This window comes from Somniosus microcephalus, unplaced genomic scaffold, assembly GCF_052327205.1.
Source record: "Somniosus microcephalus isolate GS21.2 unplaced genomic scaffold, FLI_Smic_1.0 unresolved_chr8, whole genome shotgun sequence".
In the NCBI taxonomy this organism is placed as follows: Eukaryota; Metazoa; Chordata; class Chondrichthyes; order Squaliformes; family Somniosidae; genus Somniosus; species Somniosus microcephalus.
In genome coordinates, this window is record NW_028225186.1 from 42985084 (window position 1) to 43011507 (window position 26424).

Sequence of the window (26424 nt, forward strand, 5' to 3'; positions counted from 1 at the left end):
TAACAACCGTGACGGTTCTGACACTGTGAGGTACAGTTAAATGTATGCAAGTAAACATTTAAAGTATCTTGTTCCCAATGTCATTTCCTGCAAACATTGAAACAACAGGCATTTCACAGAAGGCAATGAAGTGTATAACATAACATTACATAAGAACTCGGAGCAGGAGTAGACCATACAGCCCCTCGGGCCTGCTCCACCATTCAATAGGATAATGGCTGATCCGAACCTAGACTCACGTCCAATTCCCTGCCCGCTCCCCATAACCCCTAATTCCCTTATCAGATAGGAAACTGTTTATCTCCTTTTTAAATGTATTTAATGTCGCAGCATCCACAGCTCTCTGAGGTAGCAAACGCCATAGATTTACTACCCTCTGAGTGAAGAAGTGTCTCCTCATCTCAGTTTTGTAATGGCAGCCCCTTATTCTAAGACTAGCTGGAGTGCCCGGCGGTGCCGAGGCTTTTTCGAGGACATGTTGTTGGAAGAGAGAGAGAGAGAGCGACTGGGGGGGGGGGAAAGAGAGCGAGTGACTGTGGGGGGGGTAAGAGAGCGAGCGACTGTGGGGGGGGAAGAGAGCGAGCGACTGTGGGGGGGGAAGAGAGCAAGGGAGAGAGGGGGGGAAGAGAGCGAGCGAGAGAGGGGGGAGCGAGGGAGAGAGGGGGGCGAGGGAGAGGGGGGCGCGGGAGTGGGGGGCAAGGGAGAGGGGGGTGAGGGAGAGGGGGGGCGAGGGAGAGGGGGGCGAGGGAGAGGGTGAGGGCGAGGGAGAGGGGCGGGCGAGGGGGGTGAGGGAGGGAAAGCGAGGGAGAGGGGCGGTGAGGGAGGGGGGGCGAGGGAGAGGGGGGCGAGGGAGGGGGGTCGAGGGGGTGCGAGGGAGCGGGGGGGTGAGGGAGAGGGGGGCGCGAGGGAGAGGGGGGCGCCAGGGGGGGAGAGAGAGAGAGAGAGAGAGAGAAGGGGGGGAGAGAGTGAGAAGGGGGGGAGAGAGTGAGAAGTGAGAAGGGGGGAGGAGGTGGAGGAAGGAGAGTGGGAGGAGGGGAGGAGTGTTTTGAGGGGGACAGCGAAAGACCAAAAAAATTTATTTTTCAAAAACAGGTGTTAAGAAGATGGGAGGCCATCTTGAAAGGTTTTTAATGTTTTTAAAAAGCTGCCATGGAGAAGGAACGCGCAGTCTGTGAAACCCACAGAAATTTTTTTTTTTTTTTTTTAAGCTGCTACGGAGAAGGAAACCAACAGAATTTTTTTTTTTTTAAAGCTGCCACGGAGAAGGAACGTGCAGTCTGTGAAACCAACAGAAATTGTTTTTATTTTTTTATAAACGGGTGTTAAGAAGATGGGAGGCCATCTTGAAAGTTTTTTAGTGTTTTTAAAAAGCTGCCATGGAGAAGGAACGCGCATTCTTGCTGAAAACACCAAAAGTTATTTTTTTTAAAACGACTGTTAAGAAGATGGGACACCATCTTCATTGTGCTTTAACGTTTTAGACATTGTGTTTTTACGTTTTACACATTTAAAAAAAAAAATCGCTCCTAACAAAACAACAGAAATTTCACTCACTTCTTAATCCTGCAAGTGACTCACGTGTACTTAGGCCAGTGTCCGTCTCTTTGTTGATGAAAGAAGGCTAAGCTAATGTATTTATAGTCTGTGAAGGATTAGGCCCCACCCAGACAATAAACACACAGAAGGTGAGAATAAAGATGGCGGCCACTCACCTCAGTTCAGAACGATAAGGCCCGCCACAGTAGCACTGATTGGTCGATTGTCATGTCACCGAAGCATAGGATTGGTCAATCGCCCTGTCACTCGACTCTAGGAGGGCCCGGCTTCACATGCGACGAACCCGCCCCCGCCATGCATTGATTGGTCGACCATCGGTTTGGTCACTCTATGGTAATAAGTGGATAATGAGCGGAATGTTGAAGGTTTTTCGGATACCGCGGGCACAATTTTTGTCCGGCCGAAACGTAAATATGCTTACCATCGTTTTGGAACGGTGAGCTTTCTTTTGACGTAACGCACGCATAGGTACGCTCTGTAACTTTCGAGCGCATAGCCGGACAGACGCACACCCGAGGACAGACAGATGGACAGCCAGAAGGACAGACAGAAGTACAGACAGAAGGACAGACAGACAGAAAGAACGATCCGTTTATATATATAAATGATGTACCCTAGTTCTATTCTCACCCATCAGCGGAAACATCCTCCCCACATCCACCCGATCAAGCTACCTTTCAATCTTATATGTTTCGATAAGATCGCCACTCATTCTTCTGCATTCCAATGAGTAGAGGCCCAACCTACTCAACCTTTCCTCATAAGTCAACCCACTCATCTCCGGAATCAACCAAGTGAACCTTCTCTGAACTGCCTTGAGAGCAAGTATATCTTTTCTTAAATATGGAAACCAAAACTGTACGCAATATTCCAGGTGTGGCCTCACCAGTACCCTGTATAACTGAAGCAAGACTTCGCTGCTTTTATACTCCATCCCCCTTGCAATAAATGCCAAGATTCCATTGGCCATCCTGATCACCTGCTGTACCTGCATACCAACATTCTCTGTTTCCTGTGCCAGGACCCCCAGATCCCTTTGTACTGTAGCACTTTACAGTTGCTCTCCATTTAGATAATAACCTCCTCTTTGCTTTTTTCTGCCAAAGTGCATAACCTCACAATTTCCAACATTATATTCCATCTGGCAAATGTCTGCCCACTCACTTAGCCTGTCTATGTCCTTTTTGCAGGATTTTTATGTCCTCCTCACTCACTGCTTGCCCTCGCATCTTTGTATCATCGGCAAACTTGGATATGTTGCAACTGGTCCCCTCCTCCAAATCGTTAATATAGATTGTAAAGAGTTGTGGTCCCAGGACTGATCCCCGCGGAACACCACTAGTTACTGATTGCCAACCTGAGAATGAAACATTTTCCCAACTCTCTGTTTTCTGTTAGATAGCCAATATTCGACCCATGCAGGATATAACCCCAAATCCTGTGGTATTTTATCATGTGCAGTAACCTTTTGTGTGGCACCTTGTCAAATGCCTTTTGGAATTCCAAATACACCACAACCACTGGTTCCCCTTTATCCACACTGTTTGTTACACCTGAAAGAATTCAAGCAAATTTGTCAAACATGACTTCCCCTTCATGAAACCATGCTGACTCTGTCCGATTAAATTATGCTTATCCAAATGTCCTGTTACTGCTTCCTTAATAATGGACTCCAACATTTTACCAACCACAGATGTTAGGCTAACTGCTCTATATTTTCCAGCCTTATGTCTACCTCCCTTTTAAATAAGGGCTTTACATTAGCAGTTTTCCAATCTGCTGGGACCTTTCCTGAATCCAGGGAGTTTTGGATATTACCACCAATGCATCCGCAATCCCTACCGCTGCTTCTCTAAAGACCCGAGGATGTAAACCATCATGTCCAGGGGATTTATCCGCCTTAAGTCCCATTATCTTACCGAGTACCATCTCCTTAGTGACTTTAATCGTGTTTAGCTCCTCCACCCCTATAGCCCCCTGTTTGTCCAGTGTTGGGATAGTTTTAGTTTCCTCTACTGTAACGATTGATACAAAATATTTGATCAGCGTTTCTGCCATCTCCATGTTCCCCAGCAGTAATTTCCCGGTCTTGTCCTCTAAGGGACCAACATTCACTTTAGCCACACTTTTTCTTTTTATAAAACTGTAGAAACACTTGTAATCTATTATTTGCTAGTTTACTTTCATAATTTATCTTCCCTTTCTTAATTAATCTTTTAGTTATTCTTTGCTGGCTTTTAAATGCTTCCCAATCTTCTCTCCTCCCAGTAGATTTGGCCACTTTATATGCCCTTGTTTACAGTCGGATACTATCCTTTATTCCTTTCCTTAGCCATGGATGGCTGTCTTTTCTTTCATGCCCCTTTTTCCTCAGTGGAATATATTTTTCTTGAAAGTTGTGTAATATCTCCTTGAATGTACACCACTGCTCACGTACCGTCTTACACCTTAATCTATCTTCCCAGTCCACTTGAGTCAACTCTGCTTTCATAGCTTCATAATCTCCTTTACTTAAGGTTAGTACGCTGGTTTGAGCTCCAAATGTCTCACCCTCCAACTGAATTTGGAATTCAACCATGTTATGGTCAGTCATTCCAAGGGGATCCTTTACTAGGACATTTTTTATTAATCCTGTCTCATTACACAAGACCAGATCTAAGATTGCCTGCCCCCTGGTTGGTTCAGTAACATACTGCTCAAGGAACCCGTCCCTAATACACTCTATGAAATCTTCCTCAAGGGTGCGCTGCCCAATTTCATTTGTCCAGTCATTATGAAAGTTAAAATCTCCCATGATTATAGCTGTTCCCTTATTCCAAGCCCAAACTATTTCCTGATTTATACTCCAACCAATAGAGTTCCCACTATTATGAGGCCTATAGACTACGCCCACTAGTGACTTTTTCCCCTTATTATTCCTTATCGCCACCCAAACCGTTCCACTATCCTGAACATTTGACCGAATATAATTTCTCACTATTGCAGTGATTCCATCTTTATTAACACAGCCACCCAACCTCCCTTTCCTTCCTGTCTGTCCTTCCTAATAGTCAAGTGCCCCTGGATGTTTAGTTCCCAGTCCTGGTCACCCTGCAGCCATGTCTCCGTAATGGCCAGCAGAACATACCCATGTGTAATTATTTGTACCGTCAACTCGTCTATTTTATTACGAATGCTGCATGCATTCAGATAAAGAACGTTTAAATATGCTTTGTGACAATTAATTCCTGCTTTTACCCCCTTTACTACTTCACCTTTATTTTTATATATTCTGTCCCTTCCTGACACGATCTGGTTTTTAATTCCCCCACTGCCACCTTGGTTTTTAATTCCCCCACTCCTACATTTCTCTATTGCCTTCTCCGTTGACATTTTTATTTTTCACTTTCTTGAAACCTCCCTCCCACCACTAATTATTTTAAAGCCCTCTCTACAGCCCTAGTTTTTCGATTCGCCAGGATTCTAGTCCCAGCACTGGCCAAGTGAAGTCCGTCACAACGGAAAAGCTCTCTCCTGTCCCAGTACTGGTGCCAGTGTACTAAGAAGCAAAACCCATTTCTCCCACACCAGTCTTGTAGCCAGGCATATAACTCTCTGATTTTATTTACCCAAGCCAAATTTGCTCCTGGCTCAGGTAGTAATCCAGAGATTATTACCCTTCTGGTTCTGCTTTTTAATTTGGCACCTAGCTGCTCATACTCCCTCAGAAGAACCTCTTTCCTTGTCCTATTTATGTCGTTGGTACCAACATGGACCACGACAACTGGATTCTCCCCCTCCCACTCCAAGTTTCTCTCCAGCCTAGAGGAGATGTCCTTAACCGTGGCACTGGGCAGGCAACACAGCCTATGGGACTCTCACTCTCGGCTGCAAAGAACCCTATCTATCCTCCTAATGATGCTACCCCCTACCACTACAACATTTCTATTTACTCCCCCAACTTGAATGGCCCCTCGTTCCACGGTGCTGTGGCCAGGTTGCTCATCATCCCTGCAGTCCCCGTTCCCGTCCTCACAGGGAGTAAGAGCCTCGAACCTGTTGGACAAGAGCAAGGACTGTGGCTCGTCCAGCACTACCTCCTGCTTCCCCGTCCCTGCCTCAATAATAGTCACACCATCCTGCCCTGACCACGGACTACATCTGAATTGGTGTGACTACTTCCAGAAACACAGAGTCCAGGTAACTCTCCCCCTCCCTGATGTGTCGCAGTGTTTGAAGCTCGGTCTCCAGCTCATCAACACGGAGCCAGAGTTCCTCGAGCAGCCAGCACTTACTGCAAATGTGATCACTGTGAACATCAATGCTGTCCACCAGCTCCCACATATTGCAGCAGTAACACATCACCAGCTCTCCCATTCTATGTAATGAATTACATTTATTAATATTATTTTTAAATACCCTCTGCCCCGATTCTAGATGATGAATATCGCACCTCTATTTAATTGAACTTCTCAACTTATAAAGGTTTCAAAGGGAAGGAAAAGTACCCACGAACCAGCCAATCAACTACCAGCTTTTCTGTGATGTCACTTTTGAATTCTGACATCCCCTTGGTATGTTGCCTTTGGAGCCTTTTTAGGCTGCTTCGCCTCGCTGCTCTGACTCGACTCAACACCCACTGCTGCTACCAGCAGCCTCGACTGGGCCGCGCCTCGCTGCTCCGCCTCCACGATGTCTGCTAATCCTGAGACTGGCAGGAAAACAAGGCCAGAAACAAAACAGAAACAGCACCTCACACCCCAATTACCCTAACTCTCTCACTTACCCAAACTCTCACAGCACGCTCTGCTACTCGCACTGATCTTTTTATACTGTTTGTTTGTAACCAATTGAACCACCCCTGCTGATTGGTTAGAGAACTGGTTTTTACTGCCTGCCAATTAACTCTGACTGCACTGTTATCTTGCATTACTCTTCTTAAATCAACAGAAACTCAAATATTTAACTTTTCCCCTTTACTTAAACTGCTTAAGTAATCTTATCAAGATACTACTGGCAAATGCCACTAACAATTTGCACCACTCCAAATGATTCATAGAGAAATAACCATTAAAGAACTATGTCATTTACCCAAACTTTCACAGCACTCTCTGCTAATCGCACTCATTTTGTACCTCTGTACCGAATGATGCGCTGCTGATTGTTGAGGCAACAGCAGCGGTGTGGAAAGTTGAAAAGTTCAGAGGTGCACGCAATTTTTCTCGCGGTTGCTTTGAATGCTGCTATTACAAACAGCCGAAAAATGCACTGTTCTCTGACTGCGAATGGAACCCGTGCCGCGGCGGTTTAAGCGCCGAATCCTAACCACTAGACCAGGAAGCGCCCTGCCAGCAAGCAGAACACTGCAGTCTTTCCTCCTTGCTGCTTTGAAATTCAGGTCACATTCATGCCAGGCAAACTTTTCGTACACGATGACATTATTTAGGCGAGATCACAAAGGACATGTTCACGAAACCACAGCATCAAGTGCGGGGAGGCGTCCACCTGAAATCTATTTGCTTCTGTGCTTTTCTCAGAGACACACAGTCAGAGAAAACCCTTCGGGATATTGAGTAATCAGGACTAAAATATCAAGGACAATATAGAGGAAATAGTAATGCGGTGCTTGAGGCAAAGACTCAAACACATACACGAACACAGATGTGTGCCCACTTTGTGTGGGTATGTCTCAGATATCCTTATGATTCATGGAGGCCTGCAGCATAGTGTGTGGCCATTCGGCCAATCGTGCCAGTGCTGTCTCCTTGAAAGAGCAGACGTGCTTTCTTCCGCTGTTATCTACATTTCCCTGTCCTCTCTCCTTCCGCAGTGCTCCGCACAAAAGACAAACAGAAAGAAAACACGAACGAAGAATTGATGCAGGAAGTTGTTATACAGTTCTCCACCGTTTAAAATTATTTTAGGTTCATTTTTATTCTCTTATTCTTTTCGAAGGAGCACTTTAATGTGCTGCCCAAAGGTTTAAAATTGGGATTAAGCCAGTTACACAGCAACAGGATGCCATTCAGCCCCTCAAACCAGTTGCACAGGAACAGGAGCAGAACATTCATAACCTTGACCCAGTTGCACAGGTACAGCTAATATATTATTAATGCTTCATGTGATGTGTTTGCTATGAAATAAATTGTTAAAAAATTACGCTGCATTGACCAAGATTCGAACCCAGATTCTGCTACGCTGGCAGGCGAGAATTCTACCCCTGATCCACCAATGCACACCGAGTTAACAAATTCCATTTTCTGGTAGCTACAATTTAATTTTGACTTTTGTTAATACAAGCGAGGACACTGCGTTAACATAAAAAGCAAAATGCAGCAGATGCTGGATCTGGAATTGTTGATTAAATGCTGGAAACACTCCGACGGTCCTGGAATATCTGTGGACAGAGAAACACAGTGTTAATCTTTCAGGACCATGAGCTCTCGGCAGAGATAAAATTTTGCGGTTTTGTACTTCCCGTGTGAGTTTCCATCCAAAGTTGTTAAGCTGCTCATAAATTAGATAATTAAGAAACTAACCTTCCCCAAAATAATAAATAGGTGCAGGATTGGGCCATTCGGCCCCTCGAGCCTAACTCGCCATTTAATAATTTCATGGCTGATGAGATCTCCAACACAACGCCACTTTGCCACCCGCTCCCCATAAAGCTTGACTCCCCTGTAGCTGAAATATATATCTATCTCCGCCAGACATACAGAGCCCGTTTGACGTCTTACAGAGTGGCCCGAGGGATAAGCAACTTCAGTTATGTTGATAGTGTGGCGAAGCTGGGACTGCTTTCCTCTGAAGGCTAAGAGGAAATGTAATAGAGGTTTGCAAAATTACAAGGGGTTTTGATAGATGAAATAAAGGGAAACGCTTTCCAGTTGCAGGAGAGATGGTAAGCAGAGGGAGAATTGTCTTATGCAGCAAGTGTTAAGGCATAATAAATATCTGGATAAGTTATCACGGCCCAGGTATTCTCTCATTCCAGTCTTACACACGATGCTAAATTTTCACACTGGCAATAAGTTGACTGATAGCCGTGCTGTGATCAGCTAAGTTTGTTAGGGAGATGCAGTCGGTGAGATAAAACATGGAAGACGGATAATAACCGTGACTGTTCTGACACAGTTAAATGTGGGCATTTAAAGTGTCTTGTTCCCAATGTCATTTCCTGCTGACTTTGAAACAACAGGCAAGGCAGGAAGTGAATGTTGCACCTCTGTACCGAATGATGCGCTGCTGTCGGTTGAGGCAACAGCAGCGGTGTGAAATGTTGATGAGGTGCAAGCAGAACATTCACACCCTTGATCCAGTTGCACAGGTACAGCTAATATATTATTTATGCTCATGTGATGTGTTTGCTATGAAATGAATTGTTAAAAGTATTAACCCGCATTGGCCGGGAATCGAACCCGGGTCTCTAGGCGAGAATTCTATCGCTGAACCATCAATGCACACCAAGTTAACAGATCCCTTTTTCTGGTAGCTACAATTTATGTTTGACTTTTGTTAATACAAACGGGGACACTGCGTTAACATATAAAGCAAAATGCAGCAGATATTGCATCTGGAATTGTTGATTAAATGCTGGAAACACTTCGAAGGTCCTGGAAGATCTGTGGACAGAGATACACAGGGTTAACCTCTCTGGTGCATGAGCTCTCGGCAGAGCTAAGATTTTGCACTTTTCTAGGTCCCGTGGGAGTTTCCTTCCAACGTTGCTTAGCTGCTCAAAAATTACATAATTAAGAAACTAACCTTCTCCAAAAGAATAAATAGGAGCAGGATTGGGCCATTCGGCCCCTCGAGCCCCGCCATTTAATAAGTTCGTGGCTGATGAGTTCTTCGACACAACGCAACTTTTCCGCCCGCTCCCCATAACCCTTGACTCCCCGACATACAGAACTCGTTTGACGTCTTACAGTGTGGCCCGAGGGGCAAGCGACTTCAGTTATGTTGATGGTGTGGACAAGCTGGAATTGCTTTCCTCTGGAGGCTAAGAGCAAATTTAATAAAGGCTTGCAAAATTACAATGGCTTTTGATAGAGGAAATAAAGACAAACGCTTTCCAATGGCAGAAGGGATGGTAACCAGAGGTAGAATTTTCTTATGCAGCGAATGTTAAGGCCTCATGAATATCAGGATAAGTTATCACGGCCCAGGTACTCTGTCATTCGAGTCTTGCACACGTAGCTAATGTGGCATTTTTCACACTGGCAATGAGTTGACTGATAGCCGTGCTGTGATCAGCTAAGTTTGTTAGGGAGATGCAGTCGGCAAAATAATACATGGAAGGCGGATAATAACCGTGACTGTTCTGACACTGTGAGGTACACATAAATGTGGGCATTTAAGGTGTCTTGTTCCCAATGTCATTTCCTGCTGACTTTGAAACAGCAGGCATTTTACAGAAGGCAAGGAAGTGAATGTTGCACCTCGGTACCGAATGTTGCGCTGCTGACTGTTGAGGCAACAGCAGCGTGGAAAGTTGAAAGGTTGATGAGGTGCAAGCATTGTTTCGCGCGGGTGCTTTGATTGCTGGCATTTCAAACAGCCAGAAAAAGCACTGAGTTCCCTGACCGGGAATCGAACCCGGGCTGCGGCGGTGAAAGCGCCGAATTTTAAACACTAGACCACCATGGAAGCTGTGGAAAACATCCTGCCAGCAAGCAGAACAATGCAGTCTTTCCTCCTTGCTGCTTTGAAATTCAGGTCACTTTCGCGCCAGGCAAACTTTTCGTACAAGATGACATTTTTTAGGCGAGGTCACAAACGACATGTTCAAAAATCTACAGCATCAATTGCGGGTAGGCGTCCACCTGAAATCTATTTGCTTCTGTGCTTTTCTCAGTGATACACAGTCAGAGAAAAGTCGTCGGGATATTGAATAATCAGCACCAAAATATCAAGGACAACACAGAGGAAATAGTAATGCAGTGTTTGAGACAAAGACTCAAACACATACACGAACACAGATGTGTGCTCACTTTGTGTAGGTATGTCTCAGATATCCATATGATTCATGGAAGCTTGCAGTACAGTGGGAGGCCATTCGGCCAATAGTGCCAGTGCTGTCCCCTTGAAAGTTCAGACGTGCTTTCTACCGCTGTTATCTGCATTTCCCTGTCCTCTCTCGTTCCGCAGTGCCCCGCACAAAAGACAAACAGAAGGAGAACACTATGCTAACGAGGAATTGATGCAGGAGGTTTTTATACAATTCCTCATCGTTTAAAATTATTTTAGGTTCAATTTTTCGCTGTTGATCTTTTCCAAGGAGCACGTTAAGGTGCTGCCCAAAGTTTAAAAATTGGGGATGTTAAAATTCCTCCCCGTCGGGGAATTTCACCCCGGTCTCCCGCGTGACAGGTGAGGATACTCACAACTATACTAACGAGGAAGTGAGCAATGTAATGTCTGTCAGAGTAAGAATCGAGCCTGTTACACAGGAACAGGATGCCATTCAGCCCCTGAAAGCTGTTGCACAGGAACAGGAGCAGAACATTCATACCCTCGATCCAGTTGCACAGATGCAGCTAATATATTATTTATCCTCAAGTGATGTGTTTGCTATGAAATGTATTGTTTAAAATGTTAACTTGCATTGGCCGGGAATCGAACCCGGGTCCCCCGCGTGGCAGGCGAGAATTCTACCCCTGAACCACCAATGCACGCCGAGTAACAAATTCCATTTTCTGGTAGCTACAATTTATTTTTGGCTGTTGTTAATACAAGCGGGGACACTGCGTTAACATAAAAAGCAAAATGCAGCAGATACTGCATCTGGAATTGTTGACTAAATGCTGGAAACACTTCGAAGGTCCTGGAAGATCTGTGGACAGAGAATCACAGGGTTAACCTCTCAGTTGCATGAGCTCACGGCAGAGCTAAGATTTTGCACTTTTCTAGGTGCTGTGGGAGTTTCCTTCCAACGTTGTTTAGCTGCTCAAAAATTACATAATTAAGAAACTTACCTTCCCCAAAAGAATAAATAGGAGCAGGATTGGGCCATTCGGCCCCTCGAGCCCCGCCATTTAATAATTTCGTGGCTGATGAGATCTTCGACACAACGCAACTTTTCCGCCCGCTCCCCAAAACCCTTGACTCCCCGACATAGAGAACTCGTTTGACGTCTTACAGTGTGGCCCGAGGGACAAGCGACTTCAGTTATGTTGATGGTGTGGACAAGCTGGAATTGCTTTCCTCTGGAGGCTAAGAGGAAATTTAATAAAGGCTTTCAAAATTAAAATGGGTTTTGATAGACGAAATAAAGACAAACGCTTTCCAATGGCAGGAGGGATGGTAACCAGAGGTAGAATTGTCTTATGCAGCGAATGTTAAGGCCTCATGAATATCAGGATAAGTTATCACGGCCCAGGTACTCTGTCATTCGAGTCTTGCACACGTAGCTAATGTGGCATTCTTCACACTGGCAATGAGTTGACTGATAGCCGTGCTGTGATCAGCTAAGTTTGTTAGGGAGATGCAGTCGGCAAAATAATACATGGAAGGCGGATAATAAACGTGACTGTTCTGACACTGTGAGGTACACATAAATGTGGGCATTTAAGGTGTCTTGTTCCCAAAATCATTTCCTGCTGACTTTGAAACAGCAGGCATTTTACAGAAGGCAAAGAAGTGAATGTTGCACCTCGGTACCGAATGTTGCGCTGCTGACTGTTGAGGCAACATCAGCGTGGAAAGGAGAAAGGTTGATGAGGTGCAAGCATTGTTTCGCGCGGGTGCTTTGATTGCTGGCATTTCAAACAGCCAAAAAAAGCACTGGTTCCCTGACCGGGAATTCGAACCCGAGCCGTGGCGGTGAAAGCGCCGAATCCTAACCACTAGACCACCAGGGAAGCTGCGGAAAGCATCCTGCCAACAAGCAGAACAATGCAGTCTTTAATCCTTGCTGCTTTGAAATTCAGGTCACTATCGCGCCAGGCAAACTTTTCGTACAAGATGTCATTTTTTAGGCGAGATCACAAACGACATGTTCAAGAAACCACAGCATCAATTGCGGGTAGGCGTCCACCTGAAATCTATTTGCTTCTGTGCTTTTCTCAGTGATACACAGTCAGAGAAAAGTCGTCGGGATATTGAATAATCAGCACCAAAATATCAAGGACAACACAAAGGAAATAGCAATGCAGTGCTTGAGACAAAGACTCAAACACATACACGAACACAGATGTGTGCTCACTTTGTGTGGGTATGTCTCAGATATCCATATGATTCATGGAAGCTTGCAGCACAGTGTGAGGCCATTCGGCCAATCGTGCCAGTGCTGTCCCCTTGAAAGTTCAGACGAGCTTTCTCCCGCTGTTATCTGCATTTCCCTGTCCTCTCTCGTTCCGCAGTGCCCCGCACAAAAGACAACCAGAAGGAGAACACTATGCTAACGACTAATTGATGCAGGAGCTTTTTATACAGTTCCTCACCGTTTAAAATTATTTCAGGTTCAATTTTTCGCTGTTGATCTTTTTCAAGGAGCACGTTAAGGTGCTGCCCAAAGGTTTAAAATTGGGGATGTTAAAATTCCTCCCCGTCGGGGAATTTCACCCCGGTCTCCCGCGTGACAGGTGGGGATACTCACAACTACACTAACGAGGAAGTGAGCAATGTCATGTCTGTCAGAGTAAGATTCGAGCCTGTTACACAGAAACAGGATGCCATTCAGCCCCTGAAAGCTGTTGCACAGGCAACAGGAGCAGAACAATCATACCCTTGTCCCAGTTGCACAGATACAGCTAATATATTATTTATGCTCAAGTGATGTGTTTGCTATGAAATGAATTGTTTAAAGTGTTAACTTGCATTGGCCGGGAATCGAACCCGGGTCACCCGCGTGGGAAGCGAGAATTCTACCCCTGAACCACCAATGCACGCCGAGTTAACAAATTCTATTTTCTGGTAGCTACAATTTATTTTTGGCTTTTGTTAATACAAGCGGGGACACTGCGTTAACATAAAAATCTAAATGCAGCAGATACTGCATCTGGAATTGTTGACTAAATGCTGGAAACACTTCGAAGGTCCTGGAAGATCTGTGGACAGAGAATTACAGGGTTAACCTCTCAGGTGCATGAGCTCACGGCAGAGCTAAGATTTTGCACTTTTCTAGGTGCCGTGGGAGTTTCCTTCCAACGTTGTTTAGCTGCTCAAAAATTACATTATTAAGAAACTAACCTTCCCCAAAAGAATAAATAGGAGCAGGATTGGGCCATTCGGCCCCTCGAGCACCGCCATTTAATAAGTTCGTGGCTGATGAGATCTTCGACACAACGCAACTTTTCCGCCCGCTCCCCATAACCCTTGACTCCCCGACATACAGAACTCGTTTGACGTCTTACAGTGTGGCCCGAGGGACAAGCGACTTCAGTTATGTTGATGGTGTGGACAAGCTGGAATTGCTTTCCTCTGGAGGCTAAGAAGAAATTTAATGAAGGCTTGCAAAATTACAATGGCTTTTGATAGAGGAAATAAAGACAACCGCTTTCCAATGGCAGGAGGGATGGTAACCAAAGGTAGAATTGTCTTATGCAGCGAATGTTAAGGCCTCATGAATATCAGGATAAGTTATCACGGCCCAGGTACTCTGTCATTCGAGTCTTGCACACGTAGCTAATGTGGCATTCTTCACACTGGCAATGAGTTTACTGATAGCCGTGCTGTGATCAGCTAACCTTGTTAGGGAGATGCAGTCGGCAAAATAATACATGGAAGGCGGGTAATAACCGTGAATGTTCTGACACTGTGAGGTACACATAAATGTGGGCATTTAAGGTGTCTTGTTCCCAATGTCATTTCCTGCTGACTTTGAAACAGCAGGCATTTTACAGAAGGCAAGGAAGTGAATGTTGCACCTCGGTACCGAATGTTGCGCTGCTGACTGTTGAGGCAACAGCAGCGTGGAAAGTTGAAAGGTTGATGAGGTGCAAGCATTGTTTCGCGCGGGTGCTTTGATTGCTGGCATTTCAAACAGCTAGAAAAAGCATTGGTTCCGTGACCGGGAATCGAACCCGGGCCGCGGCGGTGAAAGCACCGAATCCTAACCACTAGACCACCCGGGAAGCTCCGGAAAACATCCTGCCAGCAGGCAGAACAATGCAGTCTTTCCTCCTTGCTGCTTTGAAATTCAGGTCACTATCGCGCCAGGCAAACTTTTCGTACAAGATGTCATTTTTTAGGCGAGATCACAAACGACATGTTCAAGAAACCACAGCATCAATTGCGGGTAGGCGTCCACCTGAAATGTATTTGCTTCTGTGCTTTTCTCAGTGATACACAGTCAGAGAAAAGTCGTCGGGATATTGAATAATCAGCACCAAAATATCAAGGACAACACAGAGGAAATAGCAATGCACTGCTTGAGACAAAGACTCAAACACATACACGAACACAGATGTGTGCTCACTTTGTGTGGGTATGTCTCAGATATCCATATGATTCATGGAAGCTTGCAGTACAGTGTGAGGACATTCCGCCAATCGTGCCAGTGCTGTCCCCTTGAAAGATCAGACGTGCTTTCTCCCGCTGTTATCTGCATTTCCCTGTCCTCTCTCGTTCCGCAGTGCCCCGCACAAAAGACAACCAGAAGGAGAACACTATGCTAACGAGGAATTGATGCAGGAGGTTTTTATACAGTTCCTCACCGTTTAAAATTATTTTAGGTTCAATTTTTCGCTGTTGATCTTTTCCAACGAGCACGTTAAGGTGCTACCCAAAGGTTTAAAATTGGGGATGTTAAAATTCCTCCCCGTCGGGGAATTTCACCCCGGTCTCCCGTGTGACAGGTGGGGATACTCACAACTACACTAACGAGGAAGTGAGCAATGTAATGTCTGTCAGAGTAAGAATCGAGCCTGTTACACAGAAACAGGATGCCATTCAGCCCCTGAAAGCTGTTGCACAGAGAACAGGAGCAGAACAATCATACCCTTGATCCAGTTGCACAGATACAGCTAATATATTATTTGTGCTCAAGTGATGTGTTTGCTATGAAATGAATTGTTTAAAATGTTAACCTGCATTGGCCGGGAATCGAACCCGGGTCACTCGCGTGGGAAGCGAGAATTCTACCCCTGAACCACCAATGCACGCCGAGTTAGCAAATTCTATTTTCTGGTAGCTACAATTTATTTTTGGCTTTTGTTAATACAAGCGGGGACACTGCGTTGACATATAAAGCTAAATGCAGCAGATACTGCATCTGGAATTGTTGACTAAATGCTGGAAACACTTCGAAGGTCCTGGAAGATCTGTGGACAGAGAATTACAGGGTTAACCTCTCAGGTGCATGAGCTCACGGCAGAGCTAAGATTTTGCACTTTTCTAGGTGCCGTGGGAGTTTCCTTCCAACGTTGTTTAGCTGCTCAAAAATTACATTATTAAGAAACTAACCTTCCCCAAAAGAATAAATAGGAGCAGGATTGGGCCATTCGGCCCCTCGAGCACCGCCATTTAATAAGTTTGTTGCTGATGAGATCTTCGACACAACGCAACTTTTCCGCCCGCTCCCCATAACTCTTGAATCCCCGACATACAGAACTCGTTTGACGTCTTACAGTGTGGCCCGAGGGACAAGCGACTTCAGTTATGTTGATGGTGTGGACAAGCTGGAATTGCTTTCCTCTGGAGGCTAAGAAGAAATTTAATAAAGGCTTGCAAAATTACAATGGCTTTTGATAGAGGAAATAAAGACAACCGCTTTCCAATGGCAGGAGGGATGGTAACCAAAGGTAGAATTGTCTTATGCAGCGAATGTTAAGGCCTCATGAATATCAGGATAAGTTATCACGGCCCAGGTACTCTGTCATTCGAGTCTTGCACACGTAGCTAATGTGGCATTCTTCACACTGGCAATGAGTTTACTGATAGCCGTGCTGTGATCAGCTAACCTTGTTAGGGAGATGCAGTCGGCAAAATAATACATGGAAGGCGGGTAATAACCGTGAATGTTCTGACACTGTGAGGTACACATAAATGTGGGCATTTAAGGTGTCTTGTTCCCAATGTCATTTCCTGCTGACTTTGAAACAGCAGGCATTTTACAGAAGGCAAGGAAGTGAATGTTGCACCTCGGTACCGAATGTTGCGCTGCTGACTGTTGAGGCAACAGCAGCGTGGAAAGTTGAAAGGTTGATGAGGTGCAAGCATTGTTTCGCGCGTGTGCTTTGATTGCTGGCATTTCAAACAGCTAGAAAAAGCATTGGTTCCGTGACCGGGAATCGAACCCGGGCCGCGGCGGTGAAAGCACCGAATCCTAACCACTAGACCACCCGGGAAGCTCCGGAAAACATCCTGCCAGCAGGCAGAACAATGCAGTCTTTCCTCCTTGCTGCTTTGAAATTCAGGTCACTATCGCGCCAGGCAAACTTTTCGTACAAGATGTCATTTTTTAGGCGAGATCACAAACGACATGTTCAAGAAACCACAGCATCAATTGCGGGTAGGCGTCCACCTGAAATTTATTTGCTTCTGTGCTTTTCTCAGTGATACACAGTCAGAGAAAAGTCGTCGGGATATTGAATAATCAGCACCAAAATATCAAGGACAACACAGAGGAAATAGCAATGCACTGCTTGAGACAAAGACTCAAACACATACACGAACACAGATGTGTGCTCACTTTGTGTGGGTATGTCTCAGATATCCATATGATTCATGGAAGCTTGCAGTACAGTGTGAGGACATTCCGCCAATCGTGCCAGTGCTGTCCCCTTGAAAGATCAGACGTGCTTTCTCCCGCTGTTATCTGCATTTCCCTGTCCTCTCTCGTTCCGCAGTGCCCCGCACAAAAGACAACCAGAAGGAGAACACTATGCTAACGAGGAATTGATGCAGGAGGTTTTTATACAGTTCCTCACCGTTTAAAATTATTTTAGGTTCAATTTTTCGCTGTTGATCTTTTCCAACGAGCACGTTAAGGTGCTACCCAAAGGTTTAAAATTGGGGATGTTAAAGTTCCTCCCCGTCGGGGAATTTCACCCCGGTCTCCCGTGTGACAGGTGGGGATACTCACAACTACACTAACGAGGAAGTGAGCAATGTAATGTCTGTCAGAGTAAGAATCGAGCCTGTTACACAGAAACAGGATGCCATTCAGCCCCTGAAAGCTGTTGCACAGGAACAGGAGCAGAACAATCATACCCTTGATCCAGTTGCACAGATACAGCTAATATATTATTTGTGCTCAAGTGATGTGTTTGCTATGAAATGAATTGTTTAAAATGTTAACCTGCATTGGCCGGGAATCGAACCCGGGTCACCCGCGTGGGAAGCGAGAATTCTACCCCTGAACCACCAATGCACGCCGAGTTAACAAATTCTATTTTCTGGTAGCTACAATTTATTTTTGGCTTTTGTTAATACAAGCGGGGACACTGCGTTGACATAAAAAGCTAAATGCAGCAGATACTGCATCTGGAATTGTTGACTAAATGCTGGAAACACTTCGAAGGTCCTGGAAGATCTGTGGACAGGGAATTACAGGGTTAACCTCTCAGGTGCATGAGCTCACGGCAGAGCTAAGATTTTGCACTTTTCTAGGTGCCGTGGGAGTTTCCTTCCAACGTTGTTTAGCTGCTCAAAAATTACATTATTAAGAAACTAACCTTCCCCAAAAGAATAAATAGGAGCAGGATTGGGCCATTCGGCCCCTCGAGCCCCGCCATTTAATAAGTTCGTGGCTGATGAGATCTTCGACACAACGCAACTTTTCCGCCCGCTCCCCATAACTCTTGACTCCCCGACATACAGAACTCGTTTGACGTCTTACAGTGTGGCCCGAGGGACAAGCGACTTCAGTTATGTTGATGGTGTGGACAAGCTGGAATTGCTTTCCTCTGGAGGCTAAGAAGAAATTTAATGAAGGCTTGCAAAATTACAATGGCTTTTGATAGAGGAAATAAAGACAACCGCTTTCCAATGGCAGGAGGGATGGTAACCAAAGGTAGAATTGTCTTATGCAGCGAATGTTAAGGCCTCATGAATATCAGGATAAGTTATTACGGCCCAGGTACTCTGTCATTCGAGTCTTGCACACGTAGCTAATGTGGCATTCTTCACACTGGCAATGAGTTTACTGATAGCCGTGCTGTGATCAGCTAACCTTGTTAGGGAGATGCAGTCGGCAAAATAATACATGGAAGGCGGGTAATAACCGTGACTGTTCTGACACTGTGAGGTACACATAAATGTGGGCATTTAAGGTGTCTTGTTCCCAATGTCATTTCCTGCTGACTTTGAAACAGCAGGCATTTTACAGAAGGCAAGGAAGTGAATGTTGCACCTCGGTACCGAATGTTGCGCTGCTGACTGTTGAGGCAACAGCAGCGTGGAAAGTTGAAAGGTTGATGAAGTGCAAGCATTGTTTCGCGCGGGTGCTTTGATTGCTGGCATTTCAAACAGCTAGAAAAAGCATTGGTTCCGTGACCGGGAATCGAACCCGGGCCGCGGCGGTAAAAGCACCGAATCCTAACCACTAGACCACCCGGGAAGCTCCGGAAAGCATCCTGCCAGCAGGCAGAACAATGCAGTCTTTCCTCCTTGCTGCTTTGAAATTCAGGTCACTATCGCGCCAGGCAAACTTTTCGTACAAGATGTCATTTTTTAGGCGAGATCACAAACGACATGTTCAAGAAACCACAGCATCAATTGCGGGTAGGCGTCCACCTGAAATGTATTTGCTTCTGTGCTTTTCTCAGTGATACACAGTCAGAGAAAAGTCGTCGGGATATTGAATAATCAGCACCAAAATATCAAGGACAACACAGAGGAAATAGTAATGCACTGCTTGAGACAAAGACTCAAACACATACACGAACACAGATGTGTGCTCACTTTGTGTGGGTATGTCTCAGATATCCATATGATTCATGGAAGCTTGCAGTACAGTGTGAGGCCATTCGGCCAATCGTGCCAGTGCTGTCCCCTTGAAAGACCAGACGTGCTTTCTCCCGCTGTTATCTACATTTCCCTGTCCTCTCTCGTTCCGCAGTGCCCCGCACAAAAGACAACCAGAAGGAGAACACTATGCTAACGAGTAATTGATGCAGGAGCTTTTTATACAGTTCCTCACCGTTTAAAATTATTTTGGGTTCAATTTTTCGCTGTTGATCTTTTCCAAGGAGCACGTTAAGGTGCTGCCCAAAGGTTTAAAATTGGGGATGTTAAAATTCCTCCCCGTCGGGGAATTTCACCCCGGTCTCCCGCGTGACAGATGGGGATACTCACAACTATACTAACGAGGAAGTGAGCAATGTAATGTCTGTCAGAGTAAGAATCGAGCCTGTTACACAGGAACAAGATGCCATTCAGCCCCTGAAAGCTATTGCACAGGAACAGGAGCAGAACATTCATACCCTCGATCCAGTTGCACAGATGCAGCTAATATATTATTTATGCTCAAGTGATGTGTTTGCTATGAAATGAATTGTTTAAAATGTTAACCTGCATTGGCCGGGAATCGAACCCGGGTCCCCCGCGTGGCAGGCGAGAATTCTACACCTGAACCACCAATGCACGCCGAGTTAACAAATTCCATTTTCTGGTAGCTACAATTTATTTTTGGCTGTTGTTAATACAAGCGAGGACACTGCGTTAACATAAAAAGCAAAATGCAGCAGATACTGCATCTGGAATTGTTGACTAAATGCTGGAAACACTTCGAAGGTCCTGGAAGATCTGTGGACAGGGAATTACAGGGTTAACCTCTCAGGTGCATGAGCTCACGGCAGAGCTAAGATTTTGCACTTTTCTAGGTGCCGTGGGAGTTTCCTTCCAACGTTGTTTAGCTGCTCAAAAATTACATAATTAAGAAACTAACCTTCCCCAAAAGAATAAATAGGAGCAGGATTGGGCCATTCGGCCCCTCGAGCCCCGCCATTTAATAAGTTCGTGGCTGATGAGATCTTCGACACAACGCAACTTTTCCGCCCGCTCCCCATAACCCTTGACTCCCCGACATACAGAACTCGTTTGACGTCTTACAGTGTGGCCCGAGGAACAAGCGACTTCAGTTATGTTGATGGTGTGGACAAGCTGGAATTGCTTTCCTCTGGAGGCTAAGAGGAAATTTAATAAAGGCTTGCAAAATTACAATGGCTTTTGATAGAGGAAATAAAGACAACCGCTTTCCAATGGCAGGAGGGATGGTAACCAGAGGCAGAATTGTCTTATGCAGCGAATGTTAAGGCCTCATGAATATCAGGATAAGTTATCACGGCCCAGGTACTCTGTCATTCGAGTCTTGCACACGTAGCTAATATGGCATTCTTCACACTGGCAATGAGTTGACTGATAGCCGTGCTGTGATCAGCTAAGTTTGTTAGGGAGATGCAGTCGGCAAAATAATACATGGAAGGCGGATAATAACCGTGACTGTTCTGACACTGTGAGGTACACATAAATGTGGGCATTTAAGGTGTCTTGTTCCCAATGTCATTTCCTGCTGACTTTGAAACAGCAGGCATTTTACAGAAGGCAAGGAAGTGAATGTTGCACCTCGGTACCGAATGTTGCGCTGCTGACTGTTGAGGCAACAGCAGCGAGGAAAGTTGAAAGGTTGATGAGGTGCAAGCATTGTTTCGCGCGGGTGCTTTGATTGCTGGCATTTCAAACAGCCAGAAAAAGCACTGGTTCCCTGACTGGGAATCGAATCGGGCCGCGGCGGTGAAAGCGCCGAATCCTAACCACTAAACCACCAGGGAAGCTGCGGAAAGCATCCTGCCAGCAAGCAGAACAATGCAGTCTTTCCTCCTTGTTGCTTTGAAATTCAGGTCAGTATCGCGCCAGGCAAACTTTTCGTACAAGATGTCATTCTTTAGGCGAGATCACAAACGACATGTTCAAGAAACCACAGCATCAATTGCGGGTAGGCGTCCACCTGAAATCTATTTGCTTCTGTGCTTTTCTCAGTGATACACAGTCAGAGAAAAGTCGTCGGGATATTGAATAATCAGCACCAAAATATCAAGGACAACACAGAGGAAATAGTAATGCACTGCTTGAGACAAAGACTCAAACACATACACGAACACAGATGTGTGCTCACTTTGTGTGGGTATGTCTCAGATATCCATATGATTCATGGAAGCTTGCAGTACAGTATGAGGCCATTCGGCCAATCGTGCCAGTGCTGTCCCCTTGAAAGATCAGACGTGCTTTCTCCCGCTGTTATCTGCATTTCCCTGTCCCCTCTCGTTCCGCAGTGCCCCGCACAAAAGACAAACAGAAGGAGAACACTATGCTAAAGAGGAATTGATGCAGGAGATTTTTATACAGTTCCTCACCGTTTCAAATTATTTTAGGTTCAATTTTTCGCTGTTGATCTTTTCGAAGGAGCACGTTAAGGTACTGCCCAAAGGTTTAAAATTGGGGATGTTAAAATTCCTCCCCGTCGGTGAATTTCACCCCGGTCTCCCGCGTGACAGGTGGGGATACTCACAACTATACTAACGAGGAAGTGAGCAATGTAATGTCTGTCAGAGTAAGAATCGAGCCTGTTACACAGGAACAAGATGCCATTCAGCCCCTGAAAGCTATTGCACAGGAACAGGAGCAGAACATTCATACCCTCGATCCAGTTGCACAGATGCAGCTAATATATTATTTACGCTCAAGTGATGTGTTTGCTATGAAATGAATTGTTTAAAATGTTAACCTGCATTGGCCGGGAATCGAACCCGGGTCCCCCGCGTGGCAGGCGAGAATTCTACACCTGAACCACCAATGCACGCCGAGTTAACAAATTCCATTTTCTGGTAGCTACAATTTATTTTTGGCTGTTGTTAATACAAGCGAGGACACTGCGTTAACATAAAAAGCAAAATGCAGCAGATACTGCATCTGGAATTGTTGACTAAATGCTGGAAACACTTCGAAGGTCCTGGAAGATCTGTGGACAGAGAATTACAGGGTTAACCTCTCAGGTGCATGAGCTCACGGCAGAGCTAAGATTTTGCACTTTTCTAGGTGCCGTGGGAGTTTCCTTCCAACGTTGTTTAGCTGCTCAAAAATTACATAATTAAGAAACAAACCTTCCCCAAAAGAATAAATAGGAGCAGGATTGGGCCATTCGGCCCCTCGAGCCCTGCCATTTAATAATTTCGTGGCTGATGAGATCTTCGACACAACGCAACTTTTCCGCCCGCTCCCCATAACCCTTGACTCCACGACATACAAAACTCGTTTGACGTCTTACAGTGTGGCCCGAGGGACAAGCGACTTCAGTTATGTTGATGGTGTGGACAAGCTGGAATTGCTTTCCTCTGGAGGCTAAGAGGAAATTTAATAAAGGCTTGCAAAATTACAATGGCTTTTGATAGAGGAAATAAAGACAACCGCTTTCCAATGGCAGGAGGGATGGTAACCAGAGGTAGAATTGTCTTATGCAGCGAATGTTAAGGCCTCATGAATATCAGGATAAGTTATCACGGCCCAGGTACTCTGTCATTCGAGTCTTGCACACGTAGCTAATGTGGCATTCTTCACACTGGCAATGAGTTGACTGATAGCCGTGCTGTGATCAGTTAACTTTGTTAGGGAGATGCAATCGGCAAAATAATACATGGAAGGCGGATAATAACCGTGACTGTTCTGACACTGTGAGGTACACATAAATGTGGGCATTTAAGGTGTCTTGTTCCCAATGTCATTTCCTGCTGACTTTGAAACAGCAGGCATTTTACAGAAGGCAAGGAAGTGAATGTTGCACCTCGCTACCGAATGTTGCGCTGCTGACTGTTGAGGCAACAGCAGCGTGGAAAGTTGAAAGGTTGATGAGGTGCAAGCATTGTTTCGCGCGGGTGCTTTGATTGCTGGCATTTCAAACAGCCAGAAAAAGCACTGGTTCCCTGACCGGGAATTCGAACCCAGGCCGCGACGGTGAAAGCGCCGAATCCTAACCACTAGACCACCAGGGAAGCTGTGAAAAGCATCCTGCCAGCAAGCAGAACAATGCAGTCTTTCCTCCTTGCTGCTTTGAAAGTCAGGTCACTGTCGCGCCAGGCAAACTTTTCGGACAAGATGTCATTTTTTAGGCGAGATCACAAACGACATGTTCAAGAAACCACAGCATCAATTGCGGGTAGGCGTCCACCTGAAATCTATTTGCTTCTGTGCTTTTCTCAGAGATACACAGTCAGAGAAAAGCCGTCGGGATATTGAATAATCAGCACCAAAATATCAAGGACAACACAGAGGAAATAGCAATGCACTGCTTGAGACAAAGACTCAAACACATACACGAACACAGATGTGTGCTCACTTTGTGTGGGTATGTCTCAGATATCCATATGATTCATGGAAGCTTGCAGTACAGTGTGAGGCCATTCGGCCAATCGTGGTAGTGCTGTCCACTTGAAAGATCAGACGTGCTTTCTCCCGCTGTTATCTGCATTTCCCTGTCCTCTCTCGTTCCGCAGTGCCCCGCACAAAAGACAAACAGAAGGAGAACACTATGCTAACGAGGAATTGATGCAGGAGGTTTTTATACAGTAATCACCGTTTAAAATTATTTTAGGTTCAATCTTTCGCTGTTGATCTTTTCCAAGGAGCGCTTTAAGGTGCTCCAAAACGTTTAAAATTGGGGATGTTAAAATTCCTTCCCGTCGGGGAATTTCACCCCGGTCTCCCGCGTGACAGGCGGGGATACTCACAACGAGCGGCACGGTGGCATAGTGGTTAGCACTGTTGCCTCACAGCGCCAGGGACCCGGGTTCGAATCCGGCCTCGGGTGACTGTCTGTGTGGAGTTTGCACATTCTCCCCGTGTTTGCGTGGGTTTTCTCCGGGTGCTCCGGTTTCCTCCCGCAGTCCAAAGATGTGCAGGTTAGGTTGATTGGCTATGATAAATTGACCCTTAGTGTTAGGGGGATTAAATACGGGGATAGGGTGGGATATGTGTTGGTGCAGGGGTTACGGGGATCGGGTGGAATATGTGTCGGTGCAGGCTCGATGGGCCAAAATGGCCTTTATCTGCACTGTGGGGTTTCTGTGATTCTGAGACTAACGAGGAAGTGAGCAATGTAATGTCTGTCAGAGTAAGAATCGAGCCTGTTACACAGGAACAGGATGCCATTCAGCCCCTCAAAGCTGTTGCACAGGAACAGGAGCAGAACATTCATACCCTTGATACAGTTGCACAGGTACAGCTAATAAATTATTTATGCTCATGTGATGTGTTTGCTATGAAATGAATTGTTAAAAAAAATTAGCCTGCATTGGCCGGGAATCGAACCCGGGCCTCCCGCGTGGCAGGCGAGAATTCTACCCCTGAACCACCAATGCACGCCGACTTAATAGGTTCTATTTTCTGGTAGCTACAATTTATTTTTGACTTTTGTTAATACAAGCGGGGACACTGCGTTAACATAAAAAGCAATATGCAGCAGATACTGCATCTGGAATTGTTGATTAAATGCTGGAAACACTTCGAAGGTCCTGGAAGATCTGTGGACAGAGAAACACAGGGTTAACCTCTCAGGTGCATGAGCTCTCGGCAGAGCTAAGATTTTGCACTTTTCGACGTCCCGTGGGAGTTTCCTTCCAACGTTGTTTAGCTGCTCAAAAATTACATAATTAAGAAACTAACCTTCCCCAAAAGAATAAATAGGAGCAGGATTGGGCCATTCGGCCCCTCGAGCCCGCCATTTAATAAGTTCGTGGCTGATGAGATCTTCGACACAACGCAACTTTGCCGCCCGTTCCCCATAACCTTTGACTCCCCTGTAGCTGAAATATATGTCTATCAGACATACAGAACCCGTTTGACGTCTTACAGTGTGGCCCGAGGGATAGTGTGGAGAAGCTGGGGTTGCTTTCCTCTGGAGGCTAAGAGGAAATTTAATAGAGGCTTGCAAAATTACAATGGGTTTGATAGAGGAAATAAAGACAAACGCTTTCCAATGGCAGGAGGGATGGTAACCAGAGATAGAATTGTCTTAAGCAGCGAATGTTAAGGCCTCAGGAATATCAGGATAAGTTATCACGGCCCAGTTACTCTGTCATTCGAGTCTTGCACACGTTGCTAATGTGGCATTTTTCACACTGGCAATGAGTTGACTGATAGCCGTGCTGTGATCAGCTAAGTTTGTTGGGGAGATGCAGTCGGCAAAATAATACATGGAAGACGGATAATAACCGTGACTGTTCTGACACTGTGAGGTACACATAAATGTGGGCATTTAAAGTGTCTTGTTCCCAACGTCATTTCCTGCTGACTTTAGAACAGCAGGCATTTTTTTGAAGGCAAGGAAGCGAATGCTGCACCTCGGTACCGAATGATGCGCTGCTGACTGCTGAGGCAACAACAGCGGTGTGGAAAATTGAAAGGTTGGTGAGGTGCAAGTATTGTTTCGTGGGGGTTCTTTGATTGCTGGCATTTCAAACAGCCAGAAAACGCACTGGTTCCCTGACCAGGAATCGAACCCGTCCGCGGCGGTGAAAGCGCCGAATCCTATCCACTAGACCACCAGGGAAGCTGCGAGAAGCGTCCTGCCAGCAAGCAGAACAAGGCAGTCTTTCCTCCTTGCTGCTTTGAAATTCAGGTCATTTTCACGCCAGGCAAACTTTTCGTACAAGATGACATTTTTCAGGAAACCACAGCATCAAGTGCGTGTAGGCGTCCACCTGAAATCTATTTGCTTCTGCGCTTTTCTCAGAGATACACAGTCAGAGAAAAGCCGTCGGGATATTGAATAATCAGCACCAAAATATCAAGGACAATACAGAGGAAACAGTAATGCACTGCTTGAGACAAAGACTCAAACACATGCACGCACACAGATGTGTGCTCACTTTGTGTGAGTATGTCTCAGATCTCCATATGATTCACGGAGGCGTGCAGTACAGTGTGAGGCCATTCGGCCAATCGTGCCAGTGC

General features: G+C 45.6%; 4 non-coding genes across 4 annotated transcripts; all 4 read right to left on the minus strand.

Moving 5' to 3' along the window:
• Positions 1 to 13353: 13353 nt before the first annotated feature.
• Positions 13354 to 13424, minus strand: trnag-ccc (transfer RNA glycine (anticodon CCC)). Its single transcript has one exon. It is a non-coding gene; the product is annotated as a tRNA-Gly (tRNA).
• Positions 13425 to 15567: 2143 nt separating this feature from the next.
• On the minus strand, positions 15568 to 15638 carry trnag-ccc (transfer RNA glycine (anticodon CCC)). Its single transcript has one exon. It is a non-coding gene; the product is annotated as a tRNA-Gly (tRNA).
• Positions 15639 to 17780: 2142 nt separating this feature from the next.
• trnag-ccc (transfer RNA glycine (anticodon CCC)) lies at positions 17781 to 17851 on the minus strand. The gene has a single exon. It is a non-coding gene; the product is annotated as a tRNA-Gly (tRNA).
• A 6908-nt stretch (positions 17852 to 24759) lies between these two features.
• On the minus strand, positions 24760 to 24830 carry trnag-gcc (transfer RNA glycine (anticodon GCC)). Its single transcript has one exon. It is a non-coding gene; the product is annotated as a tRNA-Gly (tRNA).
• Between the last annotated feature and the right edge of the window lie 1594 nt (positions 24831 to 26424).